Below are 7,662 nucleotides of genomic sequence, written 5' to 3'. Positions count from 1 at the left end.
TACCTTTGTTTTATAAATTATAAATCTGGCCCCTAAATTAGTACTAATACTTATGACACTACCACAATTGATTTGGCATCCTAAACAATTAGTTTATATTTGTTTAGTATTTAAAAGACATTTAAATATTAGTTTTCCTGCTTTTTTTATTAATTTAGTGCTTTTAACTACTTTATAAAAAGATGGTTTCTCCACCATAATTAGCTACGCATTATTTGTCACCCCTCGAACATTTTAGTTTTAAAGTTTGAAAACTTTTGATGTTTGCCTTGATTTTAAATTTGAAGTTTGAATTGGGTTTCTAACCAACGCGAGTTTATCAAGAGTAACCGAGGTGATGTGGCATCATTAGTAAAGGTTCACTGTAGCTTAATTATCTGGGCGTCACAATTCTCCTCCACTACAGGAAATATCGTCCCGAGATTTAAGAGGGGGGCTAAGGGGGAAGGGATTTGGTTACGAAATTCTAATGAGTCTTCTCGGTCTAAGTTGCTCTTCTGGAAGTGATCGATCCATTACATTGATGTCATCATCCCTTTTGCATCATGATGAAGTTGCCGACCTTCCTTCAGGATCTTCACCGTACTTACGAAGGAATAAGAGTGGAAAACTTTATAAGGACGGATTCTAACAAGATTGGGCATCGGACGGTTAACTCAGGAGAAGAAGCATAAGTATCTCTCGAATTGAACTTTTAGAAGTTAGCGAGAGCAAAGTAAGAAGGTACCATGAGACGTTTCAAACGGATAGGCAATCGATCAATGTCTGAACAAGGTGTGAAAGGGGTCCAGGGCAACGAGACTAAGTATTGCGTCTGTTACCAGAATAGATCACTAGGAAGGTGGCCTGTGAATTACATTTGAGGCCACGTGCGAGGAATAACTTTGGAAAACAAGGGTGTACAGGAGTCAGGTTTTGATCTTGTGGAACTGTGGGTTATGGGCCCACCATGTGGTTAAAACGTAGAAAGAGCGATGACATCTTGCATGGTTAAAATAGCAAGGTATGTCAGAGGATAGCCGGTCAGTTATGTTGGCAACAACGTTGGTACCAAGGGCGAGAGACGAAGAGAACCATTTTCCCGCTTGTTGAACGAGGCGGACCAATAGGCAAAGTTCTCATCCATCGGTGGTTACCGGAATGTCATCAACAATAGAAACAGGGTCCTGCTTATAGAATTATACACCGAGGTGTTTACATAAGCAGGATAATAATACTGCTCAGATCATATAGATCACAAGAAAGGTTAAACCAAATAATGGATAGGAAAAATATGATTACTAGATTAAACAGAATAATGGAAAGGAAAATGTGTTTAAACACATATTTCAGGGAATATCCTTCCCAAGGACAAGCAGAGCATAATATCCGTGGCAGGATATAATGTACAAAACCCTTTAGGTAAGGGGAGAGAAATTTCATGACATTATCCATACAACGGTGTTTGGATAATTGATAAGGAAATTTTTGCATTGTGCTTCAAATGTTCTTATTGAAGATCGGAGTGCCTCAGACATGCTTCGAGATAGCATTGATATGGTCTTCAAGCGAGGTCGGACTTTGGATACACGAAGGATCCATCAGGAATAACTTGTAGAATAGGTCTTACAATTTCCTCATGGAAGAACAACTAACCTTGCGAAAAAGGAAACTATAATAATAGGTCCTTCGGCCAGGTGTGCTAGGCATGACATCACCTTACCGGGTCATATAAGGACCAATGTCATAACTCTTGAAAATATGTTCCAACCATCATATCCGACCGAGATTCAGATCTGATTGGTGTCAGAATACCTCAGACTCGGGATGTCCGAGAAGAAAAGGTGCGACACGAATCGACGAAATGATATTGCAAGATTCTCGGGAAATGAACTATGGGAGCGGGTTCCTGAAACAATAGTTCATCATTAAACCAAGGAGGGGATGAGGAGGTGGCTGATGGGCTCAGTGACAATTCATCGAGAATTCCAAATGGATGGATTTCCACAATAATGTGAACAAGAAGATGACACTCGTCAATTCAAATGATATAAAGTTGTATGCTCGAGGAAAATGTACACCATCAATCATTAGTTGAACGGTGTGCCTAAAATATGACCTTAGGCAGCAAGATCAATGTTAGAGTGATGATTCAATAACCAACAGTTTAAGAACGAACTGTCGATCGTTAACTTCAAAGCAATAGGGTTGCTAGAAGTCCAGAACTCAAGCAGCATCGTTAGCATATTGGTATCCTGGTTAAAAACAACACGGGGACCAAGGAAGAATGGTGATGGTGAGAACTATTATCATACCGAGAATTTCTAAGAGGTGGAGCAATCCCCACAACATTCTCAACAGAAAAGACAGTAATACTACAAGGCAGAACACAACACTAGCTGGAGGGCAAGTTCTATTCATAATGTGGACAAGTTCGTGATGAAAGGAAGTCAAGGGTGTTGTCGATGATAATAAAAATCATCAAGGGCAAAGAGGGTATTTCTCATCATGAACACAGTTGGCATCTCGAAAGAAGTCAAAGTTTTTAAGGTGACCCGACACATTTGCCGGGAGGTTTCAAGAGGATGCAACCAAACAACAACGGCAACAAGCAAGGGAATGATGAAGTGGCAAGTTATAGGATCAATATATAAGATGCAACCTCGGAACCAAAGTTGCCTTTCAAGACAAGCAACATGACATTGAAAGCTCGACGTAAGTCGTGCTCACACACTGAAGAATTCATGCACCAGAGAAGGACGAGGTAGCACAGTCGAAGGTAGCAAGACCAGGATGCAGCCGATAGTCTAGGAATCACCAGATTGAGTTCAGAATTTCCTAGTAAAAATACTAGAGGTATTTGATTGGTAGTGCGGAATAATTTCACTAGTCGGTGTCCTCGGTTGACAACAACCCAGAACCCGTAGAGTGATTACGACAAGGAAAGACATTACTTCAACAAAGTTAGTAAGATGTGGTGCAATGGCAAGACATCTCCGAGATTCCATGGGGGGTAATACTCGAAGGTAGAACATGGTAGAAGTAGAACCGGGTCATTGACCTATGACAGTAGGTACTTCAACCATGCCAAAAATAGACGAGGCACTGGAATGAATTCCCATCAGATATATTAGATCAGGACAACATGGTCGGAACCATAACTGTAAGGAATCAATTTCAAGAATACCGAAAGAATCATACAGCTGGATAATCATTTTGCAAGAAGCTTCCGAGACGGTCTACATCATTTTCATGGGCATGGACACAAAGTTCAAGGTCGACTCCCACTTCTTTAATGCATATCATTTCATTCACCTCTCGCTTTGATAAAACTGTAGTGTTGGAATTTTATCTGGTAGAACACCGGAAGAGTATGACTTGTGAAAACTTTCGAGTTCTCGCGGATTAGGGGAAGGCATAGGTTCAACCCATCGGGAATCTTAGTAACATATACCAAGTAAATACACAAGCTCGAGAGCAGAGCATGGTTGGCCAAGCAGATGATACAAATTACCAAAGGCACTATGTATCAAGGGAAGAACTCACAAGGTGATTGAATATGAAGGACACTGTCGGATAAAAATCCGACAATGGATCGGGCGATCTGCAACGGAGCTGATGTGAGTATCGGTACTCACTCAGAGGAAGAAAGAATGCAGAGGCATTAGATTCAAGAATCACCTCATTCGTCTGATGCTTAAATAGAAAGAAATTATGGTTTCCAAAACGAGGGATCAGAAGTAGACGCTCTGGTCAAGGATGGATAAGTTGAAAACACTTAGTTGGACAATCAATAAAGGTTTGAATTGCCGAGAACCAACTCATGTACGGATTGACGTCTGAGTGGGAAAGATAATTTTAAAAGGATAACCTGTTATCGAGGACTACTAGTCAGCTGGAATTAACCGTAACACAAGCAGGCAAGAATTTCAAGAATAACAGGCTATAGAGGATTTTTGAAAGATCAAAAAGTATTCCGAGGAATTATGTGAGACACATGAACAATTGATAAGAACGGATCCTCGATAAATGTGAGGACAAAAAACCGTGACAGTAAACTCAAAGGATTCTTAGGACAATGGAGAATATTTTGAGGCATCTTGTAGCAACAAGAGCAACGAGGAATGATCATGAGAATGACAAGTGCATGCAAATATCCATAGGGATATATCGGTGGTAGTGAATTGCAAAGGCAATGAGCACAAGGGTCTCGGGAAAATATCGAGGGATATCCTCAGAATCTTCTGACGAAGCAGGTGATCTTCTGGAATGAGGGCTCTTCGGGAGAAATAGTTACGAGAACCTAGAGTTAGAGTTAGCAAAATCATTTAACCCGAATAGAAGAGAGATCAGAGTCCCAGAGTAAAGGTCGAGGAGTAAAAGAACCTAATACCACCCAATGGCGACGTGGGCCCGTAAGGCACACAACTATGTTAGTAAAAGTTTTGTAGTGACTAGACTCAACTTCGGCCAAGGAGTGTGGAAGGGGGATTTCTACAAGCAGTCAGCTCTGATACCAACTTGTGATGCCCCCAATTCAACCATACACTAATCATGCACCCAAATGTGTACGATCAAGATCAGGGACTCACGGGAAGATATCACAACACAACTCTAAAAGTAAAATAAGTCATACAAGCATCATATTACAAGCCAGGGGCCTCGAGGGCTCGAATACAAGTGCTCGATATAAACGAGTCAGCGGAAGCAACAATATCTGAGTACAGACATAAGTTAAACAAGTTGCCATAAGATGGCTAGCACAAACTGGGATACAGATTGAAAGGCGCATGCCTCCTGCCTGGGATCCTCCTAAACTACTCCTGGTCATCCTCAGCGGCCTGCACGTAGTAGTAGGCACCTCCAGTGTAGTAGGAGTCGTCGTCGACGGTGGCATCTAGCTCCTGGGCTCCAACGTCTGGTTGCGGCAACCAAGAAGAAGAGGAAAAAGGGGGAAAGAGGGAGCAAAGCAACCGTGAGTACTCATCCAAAGTATTTGCAAGCAAGGATCTACACTATATATGCATGGGTATATGTGTAAAGAGGCAATATCAGTGGACTGAACTGCAGAATGCCAGAATAAGAGGGGGATAGATAGTCCTATCGAAGACTACGCTTCTGGAAGCCTCCATCTTGCAGCATGTAGAAGAGAGTAGATTGAAGTCCTCCAAGTATCATCGCATAGCATAATCCTACCCGACGATCCTCCCCTCGTCGCCCTGTGGGAAAGCGATCACCGGGTTGTCTCTAGAACTTGTCTGGGTGTGTTTTATTAAGTATCCGGTTCTAGTTGTCATAAGGTCAAGGTACAACTCCGGGTCGTCCTTTTACCAAGGGACACAGCTATTCGAATAGATCAACTTCCTTGCAGGGGTGCACCACATAACCAAACACGCTCGATCCCTTTGGCCGGACACACTTTCCTGGGTCATGCCCGGCCTCGGAAGATCAACACGTCACAGCCCCACCTAGGCACAATAGAGAGGTCAGCACGCCGGTCTAAATCCTATGCCCACAGGGGTCTGGGCCCATCACCCATTGCACACCTGCACGTTGCAAACGCGGTCGGTGAGCAGACCTAGCAACCTCCGTTACAAAGGAAGTTGCGTTACACGGTCCAACCCGGCGTGCGTCGCTCGGTCGCTGACGCCAAGAAGGCTTCGACTGATACCACGACGTCGAGTGCCCATAACTGTTCCCGCGTAGTTGGTTAGTGTGTATAGGCCAGTGGCCAGACTCAGATCAAATACCAAGATCTCATTAAGCGTGTTATTATGAAGTAACCGCGAACGCTGACAAGGGCCAGACCCACCTCTCGCCTAGGTGGTCTCAACCTGCCCTGTCGCTCCGCCACAAAGTAAAAGTCGGGGGCCGTTGGGAACCCAGGCCCACCTCTACCAGGATGGAGCCACCTGTCCTTTCAGCCCCCATATCCGAATCACTTGCGAGTACTCAACGAGCCGACCCGACTTTAGTCACCATCTATATAGTATGTATATATGTATAGTATATACCGGTGATCACCTCCCGAGTGATCACGGCCCGATAATATAGCAAGGCAGACTGACAAGAATGTAGGGCCATTGATGATAAACTAGCATCCTATACTAATCATTTAGGATTGCGGGTAAGGTATTAACAACTGTAACAACAATGACAGGCTATGCAACAGAATAGGAGTAAGCGGAACAGTAACATGTTATACTACTCTAATGCAAGAAGTAGAGGGAAGAATAGGCGATATCTGGTGATTAAGGGGGGCTTTCCTTGTTGCTCTGGCAAGAAGGAGGGGTCGTCAACTCCGTAGTCGAACTCGGCAGTAGCAGCGTCGGTCTCGTAGTCTACCAGAGAGAAGAGGGGGAAGAAACAATAAATATAATGCAAACATAAGCATGATGATGCATGACATGACAACGAGCGAAGCTAGGTGTGCCCTGACGCGGTAGTAGGTGGTACCGGCGAAGGGGGGAAACATCCGGGAGAGTATCCCCGTTGTTTCGCGTTTTCGAACAGATGAACCGGAGGTGAAATGTTGCACGTTCGCTATGCTAGGTACGTGTGGCTGACAAACGGACCATGTATTTGGATTTGTCTCGTTGTTCTGAGCAACTTTCGTGTACAAAGTATTTTCATCCGAGTTACGGATTATTCTATATTAATTTTCAAAGTTTTATTCAATTTATGGATCTATTTATATTCCCAATTTAATCAGTAAATACTTTTGTCACATAGTGTAGTGCCAGCCACAGTGTATTATAGGTGGCGTCAGGTCAAAGTCAGTAGTCCAGTCAGTAGTTGACTAGGTCAATGTTGACTGGTCAAACTGGCTGGTGGGACCGAGCTGTCATAGAGTTAGTGAAAATTAACAGTTCAATTAATTTAACGGATTAGGTGGGGCCACATGTCATTGACTTCGATATTTTTAAACTAGCTTTTAAATGAAAAGGGGCAACATGTCATTTTCAGTTATTCAACTAAACATTTTTATTAGGTTCTAAGTAAGTGGTTAGGGAATGGTTAAAACAGGCGGGCCCACACGTCAGTGGGTCAACCCATTGTTAGAACGTGTGTGTGTGCGCGTGCGCGTGCCTGCCGGTGAGTTCAAATGCCGCCGGCGCACTCCGGCGACCAAAAGGGGCAACCCCGGGTGCCAAACAGATAAGCGCGAGGTGCTGCGTCGAGACGTGCCCTCGTCTGGAGCTAGGAGCGGCTGGAACAGCGCCGGGGGCGACTGAAGGCGGCGACTACGGCGGAGCTAACGGCAAACGGTGCTGGAGGGCACGAGGAGGAGGGGGAAAAGGCCGTGAAGGGCTGGAGGCTCACAGCGGAAGCGGTAGGATGCGCGATGGAGCCGGAGGAGGTCGGGGTTGAGCGGATCGACGACGAGGTTAGCGGCGGCGGCTGACGGTGTTGGAGGAGAGGGCGCCGGTCAACGAGGGGACTCCGGCGAGGGGAGCAAGGCGAGGGAGGTCGGATCCGTGACGGGGCCTCCGGGATCCGTCCCTCTCCGACGAGGAGGCGGCTTGGCGCGGCACGGAAGCGGAGGACCAGACGGGTGCGGCCATGGCGGAAGCTTCTGCGTGGCGGTGTCGCGAGGACGACGATAGGCGGCGGATCCCCGGGCGCGGCGGAGGCGGTAGGGCTCCGGCGCAGTAGGGGATGGTGATGGGGCGGAAGGGCCTC

This window comes from Triticum dicoccoides, chromosome 4B (genome assembly GCF_002162155.2).
Source record: "Triticum dicoccoides isolate Atlit2015 ecotype Zavitan chromosome 4B, WEW_v2.0, whole genome shotgun sequence".
In the NCBI taxonomy this organism is placed as follows: Eukaryota; Viridiplantae; Streptophyta; class Magnoliopsida; order Poales; family Poaceae; genus Triticum; species Triticum dicoccoides.
The sequence above is the reverse complement of the archived record's forward strand: the minus strand, read 5'-3'. Positions refer to the sequence as shown.